The sequence below is a fragment of the Marmota monax genome, unplaced genomic scaffold (assembly GCF_021218885.2).
Source record: "Marmota monax isolate L192 unplaced genomic scaffold, Marmota_monax_Labrador192_F-V1.1 WCK01_AAM20220418_F8-fsc00024, whole genome shotgun sequence".
NCBI classification, from domain to species: domain Eukaryota; kingdom Metazoa; phylum Chordata; class Mammalia; order Rodentia; family Sciuridae; genus Marmota; species Marmota monax.
In genome coordinates this window covers 7160385-7179110 of record NW_026695224.1, presented here as the reverse complement: position 1 = coordinate 7179110, position 18726 = coordinate 7160385, and the positions used below count along the sequence as shown (strand labels likewise).

Here is an 18726-nt window from a genome sequence, read left to right as displayed (position 1 = left end):
ATATACTAAGTGGAAGAAGCCAAACTCATATAAGACAACATACTTCGTGATTCCATTTATACAACATTCTCAAAACTACAAACATGCCCATTGGCTTCAGGGTCTGGGGTTAGAGGAAAACTTGACTACCAGGGGAATTAGTTAGTTTGGGGGGTGGTGGCAATAATCTATATCCTGACTGTGGTGTGGTTACAATTGTGTACATTTTTCTAAAGTCATAAAACTAAACAATAAAAAAGACAATTTTACAGATTTAAGTTATATTTCAAATACCACCCTCCACCAAATTAATGTTCTTTAGGCCTTGATTCTCATACTAAAAAGCTAAGGTCTCATCAGTTGTAGCAGTACATGCCCACAATTTCAGTGACTCTGGAGATAGAGGCAGGAGGACTGCAATTTGAGACAAGCCCCAGCAACCTACTGAGGCCCTAAGTAACTTAGTGAAACCCTGTTTCAAAATTTAAAAATAATAAAATAAAAAGGGCTGGGGATGTGGCTCAGTAGTTAACATCATCGCCCTCCACCCCACAAAAAAATTAGGACTCTAAATTTCTGGATATTATTTTCTTACTCATCTCCTTTCTGGAGTCAATGTTATACATGATTAGACCCCCTTTATCAAACAAAATTGGCTAACTAGACTTCTTTCTATAAAAGTTATATCTGACTTTTCCTATTCCTACTCCAACTCTCCTTCTTTGTTCTTTTTAATATTTTTTTAGTTCTAGATGGATGGACACACACACACACACACATATTAGTTGTAGATAGAAACAATACCTTTATTTTATTTGTCTATTTATTTATTTTACATCTTCATTTATTTTATTTATTTATAATTTTATTTGGTGCTGAGGATCGAATCCAGTGCCTCACATGTGCTAGGCAAACACTCTATCACTGAGCCAGAGCCCCAGCCCCACAGTGGCAGATTTACATGCCTGTAATCCCTATGACTTAGGAGGCTGCAACAGGAAGATTGCAAGTTTGAGGCCAGTCTTAGCATTTAGTGAGACCTTAACAAAAATAAAGAGGCTCAGTGGTAAAGAGTCCCTGGGATCAACCACCATTGCAAAACAAAAAAACAAAAACAAACAAACAACAACAACAAAAAACCCACCATCAAGAACTTACTGCATAGAGGTATAACAACATCTTTTAGGTACATGAAAGAAATATAAAATGGAACGCTGCCCACAAAAGTTGATATTCTTGTTATAAAAACAATGCATATAAGAATTGAGTATATGAGAAAAAGAAGCAAAACAATAAATGATCAACTATGGTGCGGGGGGTGGGGGGATAAATCAACATTAACCAAAGACAAAGACTTAGAACTATGCTGTCAAGGAGTAAGTTAATGTTTATAATTAATAGATAAATGAGAAATTATTCAAGGGAGGAAGATAAGCATAAGCAAAAGCATAACAAATGAAATAAAATCTGAGAAGAGCAGAATTTTACAAGCTATATTTTAAGAAAATGTGAGATATTAAAATATTCACATTCATAAAAGATTCTGAGATGCTGCTTTGTGTTTGCCCTTCTTAAAACGTCATGATAAAATTTAATGTATTAAAGCCTTACTCTATGAATCCCAGCAGATGAGATCTAGAAAAAAAATGAATGAATGCAATTGATAGGTCAAAATTAGGAACAACATTTGATTCACAGTATAAACAAAGCAACTTTTTTATATTATTTAAATAATTTTGTTTCTTTTAAGGTACAGCTGTTTAGAAAGTTGAGAAAAAAGTTTGGTTTGTCCCACCCACCTCCATCTCCCAGAGGGAAAGTCATACTGTGAACTATTATAAAATTTAGAAGGAATTAAATCAATAATCTATCCTTCATTGCAGCAGAAGGCCTTAAGAATGAGTTTGGAGACCAGTGTTGACTAGAAGTTTGTTGGTTCTGTTGTAATTTGTTTTAAAACTTGGGAGGTAAGGAAAGAGAGAAACTACAGTCTAATACAGTATTTTAGAATACACAGGAGTACTCAAAGAGTTTGAAGTAATAAAAAATTAATATTAATAATAAATTTAATATTTAACACCCCCTATATTGCATATACAAAATACAAATATAAAAACACTTAATTTATAGGCTAGGAATGTGGCTCAGTAGTAGAGCAACTGCCTGGCATGAAGGAGGAACTGGATCTAATCCCCAGCACCACAATAACAAAAGACAACACAACAACAACAAAAAAACAATTAACTGAATATAGGTAATATAGATCATGATATACTTGTCAAAATTAACTTTTAATCTACTTCTTGAACTTATTTAAAGAAAAATGTATTAATGTGCTATCATCCCGTAAGGCATAGAAAAGATTAGTCTATAAACGTACAAACTTCTGACGAAAGTCTATAAAAATATTTTGCTATTTCTTGCATTGTTCCATTTAGTACAATCAACCAGGACCAAAGAACACAACAATAAAGACTGGTGTAAATAATGAGTTAAAATTATAGACTAAAAAACAAATAACAAATTACATATAAAAATCTTTCATTAATATAGACACATCCTTGGGCTGGGGATGTGGCTCAGGCGATAGCATGCTTTCCTGGCATGTGCGGGGTGCTGGGTTTGATCCTCAGCACCACATAAAAATAAAATAAAGATGTTGTGTCCACCGAAAACTAAAAAATAAATGTTAAAAAAATTCTCTCTCTCTCTCTAAAAAAAAAAATTATATATATACACTCACATCCTTTATACAATAGCAAATTTAGTCTGGGGAGAGAGAGAAAAGACAAGGAAGGAAGGAAAGAAGGAAGGAAGTAGGGGGAGGAAGAAAGAGAGAAAGAAACGGAGAAATAGGTATAAGGCAAGATAAATGATGAGGACAAACAAGATTCTTCACAAATGTAATCGAATAATCAACTAACTAGAAAAGAATCAGACTGCAGAGATGGAAGAATTTGGGCATCAGCAGAAAGAGTTGGAAAAAGTCTCCAACCCAATCATTACCAAGCTGTACCAGAGTGCAGGAGAGAAGCCAGGAGTAACACCTGGGGGCTTCCCCAGTAGGGGAGTTCCTACTCTGGTGGTGCTTCCTCTGGGGCCCTCCATTGAAGAGGATGAACAAGCCATCCCAAGTATAAATGTAGCATTGATCCAGACAGTAAACCATAGACGGGTCCAAAATTGTAGCAAATTCTGTGACAATTTTAAAGCTGAGATGTCTTAAAATTAATGGGCATTCTCAATGAATATTTATACATGAATATAAAACATAAGCACAGGGAAAGGAAATAACATTGCATATTATAAGCACTGTATTCTGGGCCTGGAGTTGTGGCTCAGTGGTAGGGTGCTTGCCTAGCATGTGTGAGGTATTGGGTTCAAGTCTCACCATCACACATAAATAAAGGTCCATCAACAATTAATATTTTTTTTTAAAAAAAGCACTATACTCTAAGTGGAAAGGCAATGTTTAAATAAATAAAACTGCATTTAAAATTGAAAAAAAAAAAAGAAAGAAAGATTGGTAAAATAAGCAAGTGGGATTCTTCCTTACCCACTCCACTACTGGGGAACTCAGCGGCACTCTAGCACTGAGCTACTTCTACAGCCCTTCTTATCTTTTGAGTTACCCAGACTGGCCTCAAACTTGTAATTCTCCTGCCTTAGTCCCCACCCATACCCTACTTTCTGGGATTTAAAGACATGTACCACTATGCCTAACTAACTTGTACATATTTTAGAAATGCAAGGCTAATTTAATATCTAAAAGACAATGTAAATATAACTTATCAATAGAATAATAAAAACCTCATGTCATATGAAGTGATGAAAAAGAATTTGACAAAGTTCAATATCACTTCATCACAAAAATACTCATCAAATTAGGATAAGAAGGGAACATCCACAACCTGCTAAATAGGACATTTATGAAGATCAACAAGTAACATTATATTTAATGGTGAAAAGACTAAATGCTTTTCCTTAGATTACAAATTACACAAAGATATCTTCTCTTGTCACTTCTATCAACATTTTGCCAGAAATTCTAGCCAGGGCTATGAGAAAAATAAATTTAAAAGCATCCAGGTTACAAAGCAAGAAGTATATGCAGAAAACAATCTTTTCAATTAAAAAGAAAAAATCCTAAAGAAAATATTTGCAAAACAAATCTCTGTCAGGGAACATGTATTTAGATTATATAATCTTTTTTTAAATGTTTTTTTAGTTGTAGATGGACACAATACCTTTATTTTTACGTGGTGCTGAGGATCAAGCCCAGTGCCTCACGCGTGCCAGGCAAGTTCCACCACTAAGCCACAGCCCAGCCCCTAGATTATATAATCTTCTTAACTAAGCAATAAAAAGAACCTAATGTAAAAATTGGTAAAAGATCTGGATAGGCATTTCTCCAAAAGAAGATGTACAAATGGCCAGTGAACCCATGAAATCAGGAAAATGCAAATCAAAACACAGTGAGATATTATTTTACATCCCCTAAGATGGCTGTAATAAAAAAAATAAATAAATATGAAGAAGTACTGGCAAATGTGGAAAAACTAGAACCTTCATGCACTAGTGGAAATGTAAAATGGCCCATCTGCTCTGAAAAAACAATCTGAAAGTGGCTCAAAAGAGTTTTATATGACCCTATAATTTCATTCCTAGTTGTATACCCAAGAGAAATGAAAACTTGTACATGAATCTTATAAGGGTATTATTCACAATAACTGGAAAACAGAATACATAAACATAATGAATATATGTATAAAATGGCATATGATTAACAATAAAAACTGAAGTTCTGTTACATATTACAACATAAATTATGCTAAGTTAAAGAAGCCCATCATAAAAGACCATATATTGTTATGATTCCATTTATTTATCCAAAATAAACAAATCCCATACACAGAAAATAGACTGGTATTTACCTAGGACTTTGGGTGATAGGAGTTAATAGAGACTGTAAATGTGTTTGGGGTTTCCTTTGGAAGTGATGGGAATGTTTTAAAACTTATGCTGGCAATAGCTGCACAACTCCACAAATATACTGAAAACCAGTTAAGAGTATACTTCAAGTGGGTGAGTTATACAGAATATGAATTATATCAAGATACAACTATTATCAAAAAGAATAATAAATCCAGGCACGGTAGTGCACATCTGTAATCTACTTAGGAGGCTGAGGCAGAAGGATCACAAGTTCCAGACCAGTCTGGCCAATTTAGCAAAACTCTGACTCAAAATAAAAAATAAAATCATGTGTGGGGCACACACCAATAATCCCAGTGATTCAGGATGCTGAAGCAGGAGGATTGCAAGTTTAAGACCAATATCAACAATTTCTCAAGACCCTGTCTCAAAAAATAAATAGGGCTGGGGATGCAGCTCAGTGTATACCATCCCTGGGTTTAATTCCCAGAACCACAAAAATAAATACGTAAATAAATTTAAAAAGACTGGGAATGCGTAACTCAGCAGTAAAGCGCCCTTAGGTTCAATACCCAGTACTACAAAATAATAATAATAATAATAATGAAAGAAACAGAATAATAAGTTCAATGCAAGAAAATCGATTTTATACTAACTGTTTACATGAGGATTACAAAATTTAAATAAATTTAAACTAATACTCTTAAAAATATTTTTATGGTCATTTAAAAGATATATATATATATTTTTTGCTCTAGTATGTTCTTTATTTAAATCATGTAAATACCAAGCAATTCTCCCACCAAGGAGCCACATATAGTGGCACATACTTGTAACCTCAATAACTCAAGAGGCTGAGGCAGGAGGACTCACAGCAAGTTCAAGGCCAATCTCAACAATTTAGTGAAACTCTTATCTCAAAATTTAAAAATATTAAAATTAAAAAGGCTGGGTATTAGCTCAGGGGTAGTGTCCCTGGGTCCAACCTCCAGAACTGCTAAAAACAAAAGCCAATTCACCCATAAAGACCTTTCTACATTAATCTTTAGGTCAAACTTAAAGTTATAACTTATTCTATGATAAAGTCTGCTTCAAAAAACCAAAATTAGTTTCTTTAATAAATACATCTAAGTTTGCCAAAATAGTACTCAAAAGCCTTCAACTCTAACATTATTTGTATGAATATATTTGTATATATCTCAATCCTGAATGTTTTAGAGCATTGACATGCCAGGTTTGGTGGCCACACCTGTAATCCAAAAACCCAAGCAGCTCAGGAGGCTAACACAAGAGGATTGCAAGTTCAAAGTCAGCCTCAGCAAAAGCAAGGTGCTAAGCAATTCAGTGAGACCCTGTCTCTAAATTAAAATACAAAACAGGACTGGGGGTGCTGGGGATATAGCTCAGTTGGTAGAGTGCTTGTCTCATATGCACAAGGCCATGGGTTCATCCCCAATATCACAAAAAAGGAGGGGGTGCTGGGGATGTGGCTCAGTGGGCGAGTTCCCCTGAGTTCAATCCCTGGTACTGCACCCCGCCATCTCCCAAAATAAAAAGATACCGACTTACGCTTTTCTCACTTTTAGACTTTCAAGACTACTACTCTTTCTTTGTCCTTCCATAATCAGACATCTCAAAAGAGTAGATTATAGCTGATATCCTGATTCTGTTACCGCTTGTAAATTTCTTTTGATTTCATTCCTATTCCTCCATAATGTACCAAAAAGAAAAAAACAATCTTTATTTCCAGGACACCAATTACTTCTCATGGCTAGTCAATAATTTCTTATCTGTTTTAACTTTTTTTTTAAGATGTTGGCAAACCTTTACTTTATTCATTTATATGTGGTGCTGAGAATCGAAACCAGCGCCTCATACATACTAGGCAAGCACTCTACCACTGAGCCACAACCCTAGCCCCTCTGTTTTAATTTTGACACTGTTGTTCATCACTTTCTCTGGAATCTGTTCCTACAGATTAGGTGACAATATAGTCTCAGAACTATTCTTTTTTTTTTTAATATTTTTTTTTTTTTTTTTAGTTTTTGGTGGACACAACATCTTTGTTTGTATGTGGTGCTGAGGATCGAACCTGGGCCACAGGCATGCCAGGCGAGCGCGCTACAGCTTGAGCCACATCCCCAGCCCCTCAGAACTATTCTTTCTTTAATTCTGTTGTTATTCTTTCTTCCAAAGATTCTTCTCAAACTCTTGTTTTCTCACTGTATATTTTCTATTACTTTGTCCCATAGCTTCAGCCACCACTTATACTTTGCACTAGATACATCCAAAATACATATCTTCTGCATTCTTTTAAAAAAAATTTTCCAACTAACTATAGACCTACCTCTCTATATAAAGCAGTCATACTGCTTCTACTGTTAAGCTTAGGGGTAATAGAATGCTTGCCTCAGCACTTGAGAAGCCCTGTCATAAATCCCCCCCCACCACCACAAAACAATGACAACAGCAAACAAACAAACAAACAAACAAAAAAAAACAAATTAATCAAGTGTAGTTTTTATTGTGAGTTTTGCCTGCCCAAGTCTTCACTTGGCCTTAGCCTGGCATTCAAGGCCCTGCAAATGGTACCCATTTAACTTCCCAAATCCTTCCAAATCTCAGTATTACCCATTCATTAAATTCAAGGTATTTCCTCTTCTTTAAAAATTACAGTACAGGGCTGCATGTGTAGCCCAGAGTAGAACACTTGCCTAGCCTAAGCTTGATCCCAGCATAGCAAATAATAAAAAGTAGAAAATAAAAGGAGCTGTCGAAGTCACAAAATATTACATACAAATGTCTACATCTTTTAGTTCCATATCTATATCCTTTGGTGATTAATGAAGAATAGAAAAATCTTTTGAAAGTTTGAAAAATAGATAATCAAAAATTATTAGTGAGGTATCACACTAAATACCACATGGATTAGCTCACTTTAAAACAGAAAACAATCTTATATGACAATTACCAATATTATCCACATTTAATGAAGGAGGCTATTAAAGTTTAGAAAATAATAACACATTTGCTCAGGGTAACAGGGCCAGAAAGAAAAAAAATACAAAAAAAAAAAGTTGTTTTTTTTTTTCCCTGCTACCCAGATCTACCTAAATCCAAAGCCACCATTTTGTTTTATTGTTAAGATTAAATTATACAACATTTTTAACATAAAGAAAATAAATGAACAACCATGAAATAAGATTAAATAGATGTTAATGTTTGAGTTACTTGCTTCAAATTCTTCTTTTTAAATAAACAAACTGCAGTAATTCTCCTCTCCATTCTTTCCCTTTTCTTCCTCAGATGTTTATGGATAGGGAGAAACACACAGCTACCTCTATGGAGTTACAAAAACATAGTGAAAAGATACATATATCAAAATAGAGGTTTGCTCTGGAAAGGGAAATAAATGGGAATAGGGGTTTCAAGGGTTATTTACAACATTTTATTTCTTTAAGAAAATCTAGTTGGAACAAAGTTACTTAAACCTAAATGGTGAGTTTATGGGTATTTCTGTACTACCTTCTACACTTTTCTGCTTTTGCACTGCTACATTTAATATACAGGTTAATTTGTGCAAGATCTTGTCTAGAAATGGATACTTTTGTTTTTAGTTTTTAGAAACTGATATTTTTAAATGGCAAAATCACTTTAATTCTAATAGTGTAAAAAAGTTATATAGACGGATGGGTATTAATTGTAATTGTTAAAAAGAATTTGCATCCTGGGCTGGGATATGACTTAGTTGTACTCCTGTAGGGTACTCCTGTACAGCATGCATAGAGGACTGGTTTGATCCCAAGTACTGCAAAAACAAAACTAACAAGAAAAATCTGTGTTCCTAAACCAAACTGAAAGCTAGTTAATATCTAACTTTACAAATTAGCTAGTCTCCAGGATATACTTATGAATATACTTAAATAATCATACATGGTATTAACTTTGAAATAATTGATCTTATTGGGGATTTCCAATTCCACATAATAAATATAATGACAAAGTTTTCTAAAATGTTTAACTTATTAATAGAATTAAGGACATGTATTATGAAACCTTATTTAGTTATAAAACCTAGCCAGGTATGGATAGCGCACACCTGTAACCCAGTGACTTAGAAGATTGGTGCAGGAGATGGCAAGTTTGTGAGCTTCACCAATTTAGTGAGACCCTGTCTCAAAATAAAAAATAAAAATAGCAAGCTTGGGATGTGGCTCAGTGGTAGAGTCCTTTTCTAGCATGCATAAGGCCATGGATTTAATCCCTAGCATTGCCAAAAAAAAAAAAAAAAAAAAAAATTAGAAGTGCTGAATGTAGCTCAGTGCTAGAGGGCCTCTGGGTACAATTCCTAGTACTGGAAAAAGAAATATAAAAATTAAATTTACTTTGTCACTTATTTAGGCTAGATATCTTTTTTTCTTCAGTTCAAATTCCTATGCATATTTAAATAAGCAGTGAAGTCTGATCAATGAAGAGTTTTTCTAAAAATAAAAGATGTGTTAGGTGTGGTGGCACATACCTATCATCCCTACAACTAGGTAGGATGAGGCAGGAAGATCTCACCTTTGAGGCCAAACTGAGCAATTTACCAAGAATATCTTGAAATAAAAAATAAAAAGGCTGGAGATGTAGCTTCAATAATTAAAAATGTGGGGAAAAAAACTGATTCACCTAGAATGCAAGAAACCTTTAACTCAAACATACGATCAAAATGATAACACAAATTGTAGTAAACCCACATGAAGACTCTTTATCAATACTCTTTCCAGACTCAATTTAGATGAGTGTCTTCAAAATAGAATGCTCTAGCTGGGCACAGTGGCATATGCCAATAATCCTAGAAACTTGGAAGGCTGAGGCTGTGAGGCTGCAACTTAAGACCCTGCCTCAAAATAAAAGAAAAAACAGTCTGGAAATGTAGCCCACTGGTAAAGTGCCCCTGGGTTTAAATCCCCAGTACCACAAAAAAAAAAAGAAAGGAGGAAAAAAAAAAAAAAAGCTTCCTCTGACATTGTAATAAATCAAACTAATCAATTAAAAATAAAATCATTAAAGCTGAGCGTGGTGGCCTTTACTGTAAACCCAAGGTCACAAGAGGCTAAGACAGGTGGACTGCAAGTTTGAGGTTTGCCTCAGCAACATAGAGTGGGCTTAAGCAACTTAGTGAAACCTGTCTCAAAATAAAAAATTTAAAAGGGCTGGGGATGTAGCTAGGTGGTAAAATGTCCCTGGGTTCAATCCCCCATACCAAATGAAATAAAATAAATTAAATGAAAAAGTCTTAAAAATCCATGAACTATCTACAGTAAAAGCAAATACTGATATGATTAAACATGAAATTATAATGCTTAATTAATCATACATGGGAAAATATGTGTTTTACTATTTTTAATCAAAGACACTCAACCTCAACAACTTTTTAAAGATTATTACTATTGAAAGAAATTAAATAGTGTTAAATGTTAACTTGTAGAATGAGGCTCAGACATTAAGTTTCTCTTAGGTACTGAAAAATGTTTTTAAAAGCATTTGACTTGCCTACATTAAACCAAATTTAATACTCAGAAGTACAGCTAAGCTATTTAAAAATAATTTAAATAGTGGCCAAGCAAAAATTCTTTTATTCTTTTCTACCATTTATGACATTGGTCTGCTCAATCCTTTTTTCTTAAATTTGTGGTGGTACCAGGAATTGAATCCAGGGATGCTTAACCACTAAATCACATCCCCCCAGCCCTTCTTATTTTTATTTCAAGTCAGGATCATGCTAAGTTGTGTAGGACCTTACAATGTTGCTGAGTCTGGCCTCAAACTTATGGTCCTTCTGCCTCAGCCTCCCAAGTAGCTGGGATTACAGGTGTGTGCCACCCTGATGCCCATCTGGTCTGCTCATTCCTATAACTAACTTTCATGTAATCATTCTAATTTTTGCTTAAATACACAAATTACTACATCATAATTACTGTTCTGAAAAACTTTAATGACAAATGTATTTTACTTATGCCCACGTTCAGCTACAAATTAAAATTTTAAAATAAGAAACTTGGGGCTGGGATTGTAGCTCAGTGGTAGAGCGCTTGTCTAGCATGGGTGGGACCCGGGTTCAATCCTCAACACCACATAAAAATAAAGGCATTGTGTTGTATCCATCTACACCTGAAAAATGAATATTTTAAAAAAGAAAGAAACTTGAGAAACTTGTAACACACTCATTAGATATGCTTGTTTTGATAACCATATCATTATTGATAAATATCAGAATGGTGCTGACATGCACTTAAAAGCCTCACATAGATGAATTGAACCCAGGGGCATGCAACCACTGAGCCACATCTCCAGCCCTTTGTCTATTTTATTTAGAGACAGGGTCTAGCTGAGTTGCTTAGGGCCTTACTAACTTGCTGAGGGCTGGCTCTGAACTCATGATCCTCCTGCCTCGGCCCTCAAGCTGGTAGGATTATAGGCATGAGCCACAGCGCCCAGGAGAAGTATCCTAATCTTTATTGGTTCTTTTTTTTAAATATTTTTATTTTTTAGTTGTAGTTGGACACAATACCTTTATATTATTTATTTATTTTTATGTGGTGCTGAGGATCAAACCCATGGTCTCACCAATGCTAGGCAAGTGCTCCACCGCTGAGACACAACCTCAGCCCCTTTATTTGTAATTAGAAGATATTGGGGCTGGGGACATGGCTCAAGTGGTGTGCCCTTGCCTGGCATGCGTGCGGCCCGGGTTCGAACTTCAGCACCACATACAAACAAAGACATTGTGTCCACCGAAAACTAAAAAATAAATATTAAAAAAAAATTCTCTCTCTTTAAAAAAAAAAAGAAGAAGATAATTATTTGCATAGTTGACCATAGCAAATGATTTTATTTACTGGTAATTAAAAACTATAGTCGGGGCTAGGGATGTGGTTCAAGCGGTAGCGCGCTCGCTTGGCATGCGTGCGGCCAGGGTTCGATCCTCAGCACCACATACAGACAAAGATGTTGTGTCCGCCAAATACTAAAAAATAAATATTAAAAAAATTCTCTCTCTCTCTCTCTCCCTCTCTCTTACTCTTTCTCACTCTCTCTCACTCTTTAAAAAATAAATAAATAAAAATAAAAACTATAGTCCATGTTTCTTAATTATGTGCTTACCATCGCATTTCATATTAAAATATTTCCTCAATTTAAAATAATCTCAGTCCATTTATCTAAGTAGAGAAACCTGGTCACTCATATTTTAATATTCAAAAACAGCTTTTCATTTCTGTTACAATAAGAGGAATAAAATCCAATGAATCTATAGATTGCAAAACATTGTTTTAAATTTACTTAATTATAAATAAACAAGTAGGCCTACCGTATTTGAGAGTAAGCCCCATCAATAAAATTTAGTGTCATGAAATTTTGGTAGAACTTCTTTGAAGTTTGGTTTGAATCTCAAACACTTCACATAGCATACTAATCCACAAATTCCTTACCAATTGTTAGTCCTCCAGTTGCCCCGCCATTCAAATTTATTTCCTGTTCATCTCTTACCCCTAAGTATGAAAGCTCATACTTTAAAGTCAATAGCCTTACAGTTATTGTTAACAATCAAGCTTCTGTTACTCTGAATCCTGGGAGACAGTGTAGAGTTTACCTTTTCTTTAATGTAAAATCGTACAAATAGTTTAATAATCAAGAAATTTCAGAACTAGCTAACATTCTCCAATTTCTCAATTAAAATAGAACACTGTATAATCTAGAAGATTTGACAGAAATGTTAAAAACAAAATCTGGTCTATTTTAACTGAAAAAGAAAATGTCCAACATCTCTAGCAGTTAAAGAAGTGCAAATTAAAACTACACTGAGATTTCATCTTACTCCAGTCAGTATGGGCAACTATCAAGAAGACAAGTAACTGGGCTGGGGATATGGCTCAAGCCGTAGCGCGCTCGCCTGGCATGCGTGTGGCCCGGGTTCGATCCTCAGCACCACATACAAAAACAAAGATGTTGTGTCCGCCAAATACTAAAAAATAAATATTAAAATTCTCTCTCAAAAAAAAAAAAAAAGAAGACAAGTAACAATAAATGTTGGCAAGGATGTGGGGAAAATGTACACCCCTAAATTTCTAGTGGGACTGAAAATTGGTGCAACCACTCTGGAAAGCAGTATAGAGATTCCTCAGAAAACTTAGAATTAAACCACCATTTGACCCAGTTATCCCATTCCTCGGTTTATACCTGAAGGACTTAAAATCAGCATACTACAGTTACACAGCCACATCACTGTTTACAGCAGCTCAGTTCACAATAGCTAAACTACGGAACCAGCATAGGTGCCCTTCAACAGATGAATGGGTAAAGAAAATGTGAGATTCACACACATACACACACACACACACACACACACACACACACACACAGGAATACTACTCAGCCATAAAGAAGAACGAAATTATGGCAGTAAATGGATGGAACAGGGGACTATCATGCTAAATGAAAAAAGCCAACCCTCCAAAACCAAAGGCCAAAGTTTCTCTCTGATGCTAACTCACAATAAGGGGTGGGGAGTGGGGTGGGAAGCATAGAAATACTTTGGATTAGACAAAGGGGTATGAAGGGAAGGAAGGAGGAATGGGAATAGAAAAGATAGTAGAGTTAATTGGATTTTACTTTCCTATGTGCATATTTGATTACACAGTGTAATTCTACATCATGTACAATCAGGAGAATGAGAAGTTATACTCTCTATATGTACAATATGTCAAAATACATTCTACTGTAATGTATAACTAATAAGAACAAATAAATTACAAACAATAACAAAAATCCTTGATAGAATTTCTATTTTGTGTTTTGGATGAGTAAGTCAACTAAGAATTTTGAAACTTTTTATAAGCAATATCATGCCAAATATCAGGTATAGATTTAAATAAATTCTGGTAAACATTATCTTATGAACTTTTAAAAGTAAATGCTGTATCTATTAGATACTGTAATTCATTATTAATACACACTTAATTTAAATTTAAATTCAATTATTATGATAATATATGCAAGAAAATATGAAGATATTTTAATAACCTTAATTCAGATTTTCCAACAACTTGGTAATAACCTTACTATATACTATATACTACTATATACTATATACCTACTATATACTATAATTTAGCAACCTTAAAATGGCAAACTATTCAGAGATTCAAAATCGTTTAAAAAAAATGTTAATAGCGTAAAAAGTGTATGTAACATATTGACTAGAAGGTTAAAAAGCAATCTGCCAAAAAGAAGTACAAATTCTATGTTCCCAACTTGGTTTCTTAAAAATGCAAAACCATGGAGGTAAGGGACAAGGAAGAGAGACAAGATTTTTTAAATGTCAACAATAGATACCTTTTGATAACGATACTACAAGTTAAAAAAAAAGAGTATCTTTAAAATATGCCTTATAAAAGCTACCTAAGCCTGTCTTTAAGTTGTTTTTTAAGTTTATAAGTAATAGCCAGGTGTTGTGATACACACCTGTAATTCCAGTGATTTAGAAGGCTGAGTAAGGCAGAAGGAGCTCAAATTCAAGATCACCCTGGGCAACTTACAGATCTTGTCTTAAATTAAAAATTAAAAAGATAGCTCAGTGATAAACAGCCCTCAGATCAATCCTAGAACTGAAAAATAATAATAATAAAATTAATAGCCAGGCATGCTGGAGCATGCCTGAAATCTCAGCAGTTGGGGAGGCTGAAGCAGGAGGCTTCTAAGATCAAAGCCAGCCTTGGCAACTTAGCAAAGCTCCAGTAAAACTTCACAAGACCCTGTCTCTAAATGAAATATAAAAAGACTGGGGATGGGCTGGGGATGTGGCTCAGCGGTAGAGCGCTCGCCTAGTATGTGTGAGGCCCTGGGTTCGATTCTCAGCACCACATAAATAAATAAATAAATAAATAAATAAATAAATAAAATAAAGATATTTAAAAAAAAAAAAAAGGCTGGGGATGTGACTCAGTGGTTGTGTGCCCCTCGGTTCAATCCCCAGTACCAAAACAAACAAACAAACAAAACAAACAAAAATTAATTAAAATATTAAGTAATAAGCTTCTCTACCTTCAGAGAAAAAACCTCAAAGTATTAAAGTGAGCACCTAAAATTCTATTTCCTCTTGTTAGTCATCCCATGTTTCATTGCTATAGAACTTTTATACTAAATTTAATATACAAACATTGAAAAACCACATACTGCTCAATACATTGTTTCTACTTTTAAAGAAAAGGACAAAAACTAAAGATTGTGTGTTACAAAACAGTAGAAAATGTCAGAAAACAACAATGAAAAGTTTAGTGTTATTCTCTCAAAATTCCATTGCTCCAAAAATTAGAGTTAAGATAGTATTTTCTCTATGCTACAGCTGGTTCATGCTAACATTTAGAAAAGCATTTGTGATACCTTTTTACCCACCTCATCCTCAAGCCTTTTCCCTTAAGCATCAGGGCACCTTCTCTCTTCTATTAAGTGGTAACATTCTAGAGTCTTTTTTTTTTTTTTTTTTTTTTTTGAGTGCTGGGGATTGAACCCAGCGCCTTGTGCATGCAAGGTAAATACTCTAGCAACTGAGCTATATCCCCAGTCCTAGAGTCAAATTTTTAAGTGGTAAAATTCTAGAGTCAAATTCTAGAGAGGTCATCTCAGTCATACTCACTGTTTTAACAATTGATACAGATGTCAGGTACTCTAAAATATTTGAAATTTTACCTACAATCCCTCTACTGCACTTGAGGAATAAGAAAAGTTAAGGCTTAGAATTATTCACTGAACATCCAACATTCTCAGCACAGTTTTCTAGAATTCTGAAGAAAGGCATCAGTGATTTTTCAATCAGAAGATTAAACAATATCTTATTTACACTATAACAAAATGACTCAATTGTTTTTGATAAACTAAAAATTGTAACTATTATTTTTAAATCTCTAAACTTCCATATGTAGTAATGCCAATGTAGCCTGACATAAAATTCTTGAAGAGAAATAGTTAAAGAAACCTGATAATAAACCTCAGAAAAAAAAATCCTCTTTAGAATCTGATAAGAACACCTTATTAAAATAACATGTCAGCTTTCTGAGTACTGAAGTACACATTTCCAAAGTTGGAAAAATAAAAAAATAACGTCAGTACCCATAAACATTCAGAACATGCCAAAAATTACATAAGCAAAAAGCTTATATGCTCTGCCAGAACTTGTTATAAATTCCATGTATAAATAATTTAAATTATTAGACCATATGCCCATAATTCTGTAAATAAATTTGACATGCGATATATAATAATAATCATAATAGCCCTCTTTATCACTTCATTTCTACTCTTTACCTCCTACAATCAACAAAACCCATTACTTTTTCTTTGGTACCAGGAATTGAACACAGGGCACTCAAGCACTGAGCCACATCCCCAACCCTTTTTGTATTTTATTTAGAGACCAGGTTCTCACTGAGTTGCTTAGGGCTTCAATAAATTGCCGAGGCTGCTTTAAACTTGCAATCCTCCTGCCTCAGCTTCCTGAGCTGCTAGGATTACAGGCATGCACCACGGTGCCTGGCTACAAAATCCATTACTTTAACACTAATAAGAAATAGAAAACTTGAGAATAGACATTCAGTAGTCAAAAAAAAGTATTCAGTAGTCAAAAAAAAGTATTCCAAATGGACTGCACCTTACTATCCTTTCATTCCAAACCTATAACAGTTCCTACTATTTTCTAAAGCTGGGAAAACATCTTTAGAAATACATTAATGAAATGCATGAATTAAGATACATAACACACATGCACACACAAAGATAAATTAAAATCGTAACAGGCCTTAGAAAAATAAAATTAAAAAGTTAACAAATTTCATGGTCCATAACTTCAATTATTCAGTGGACAAAATGATAAATCAAACTACTCAGAAATCTACATACAAAGTAGATAGATGAACCTAAATTCAATCCAATCTGGGCTTGATCCTCCTCCAGTAGAGGGAGCAGAATCATAATATTCAACTTGTCACAAGAAGGAAGTTTGTTTTTTGTTTTTTGTTTTTTTAAGAAATTTCAGTTCTTTTTTTTTTAATGCCTTTATTTTATTTGTTTTTTAATTTTTATGAGTTGCTGAGGCTCAAACCCAGGGCCTCACGCATGCTAGGCAAGCGCTCTACCACTGAGCCACAGCCCCAGACCCTGAAGGGAGATGTTTTTAAGCACCTTTTAAGTATCTTTACATCCATCTAGATGTTTGAAAAAATATGTGGAAAATACTCTTTGAAATACGACTAAGCTGGGTGTGGTGATGCATACCTGTAATCCCAGTGATTTGGGAGGCTGAGACAGGAGGATTCAAAGTTTGAGACCAGTCTCAATCAACTCAGTGAGCCCTAAGCAACTTAGTGAGACTTCGTCTTAAAATAAAGAATAAAAAGAGCTGGGCACTCAGTCTCTTGGTTCAATCCTGAGAGGGAGGGAGGGAGGGAGGGAGGGAGGGAGGAAGGAAGGAAGGAAGGAAGGAAGGAAGGAAGGAAGGAAGGAAGGAAGGAAAAAATACAACTAAAGTAAACCTTATGGAAAACATAAGGATTTTCTTTCTTTCTAAATGCTTTAAGTCTAATGAAAAACTGATCTCAAAATTTTAATATCAAGAACAATGGTATATTTTGTTGTCCAGAGTCTCAAAGATAACCAAGGTATTAAAGCATTTTATAAATCCCTAATTTAACAAGAGTTCACAGAAATGTAAAATATTACATGAAGTATATTTTTAATTATAAAAGTAATGTACTTAACATGACAAAAATTATATAAAACAAATGGAAGAAAAATGTAACTGTACTACCCTAAAGCAAACTATTTCTTCTGGTATTTTTTAATGTACACATTTTCAAATTGCTATAAGTGTAATTATAAAAACATTTATTAAGTACTTAAACATAAGCTAGGCACAGTCCTCAGCACTCTTACACATTGCAACTGCTAATCCTTTCAAAAGCTTTACAAGATAGATCCTACTATTATTTCTTATTGTAAAGACAAGAAAAAAGAGACACATAAAAATTATTAAACTAGCTCAAAGTCATACAACTCATAAGAAAGAGGAACTAAGATTCAAACATATGTGCTCTGGAACCAGAGCCTGTTCTCTAAACCATTTTACTGTGATCATAATTTTGAATTATGCTTCCCTCTCATCATTAACATATTTTCAGTGTTAGTTTTCAAAGACTTTTTAATACTTAAATTAGACCATCTAATATAGGTATCTAATATGGATATGCTGTTTCCAGTTGTCCCTTAGAAAAACTGTAAGGTAAATATCTGCAGGTATACTACTTTTGAAATGTTTAGGTTATTCTAATATGCCATCAAATTGCTTTCTAAAATATTTATTTTAATTGACCAAGCCACATAAGTACCAATTTCATCAAAACTTTGAAGCATTAAGCATTAACATTCTAAAAATTTATTTGACTGATAAAAATGAAACCACACTCCACACTGAATTAATTATTACTAAAATTGCACATTTTCCTGGTTGTTTACTAATATAATTTCCTACTTTGTGAATTTCATTTATGAGCTTTATCCAGTTATCAGCTGCAGTTTTAAGATCTGTAATCAATTTATATGAGCTTTTTACAGGAATGTCAACAGTATGTCCATCACATCTGCAATAAAAATTTCCCAGTCTGTTGTTTCTTATTTTATTATGGTTTTAAAAGTTTTATTTTTGGTAAAATCACCTTCCAATAAAGGTATTAATAATTAAAAGTTACAAAAAAGGTTTTAAAACCTCACAAATTTCTA

General features: G+C 34.0%; 1 protein-coding gene across 11 annotated transcripts in view; it reads right to left on the bottom strand.

Moving 5' to 3' along the window:
* The window catches only part of Chd9 (chromodomain helicase DNA binding protein 9), a 248012-nt gene that overhangs the window by 121832 nt on the left and 107454 nt on the right, over positions 1 to 18726 (bottom strand). The gene's annotated exons all lie outside the window — the stretch shown is intronic.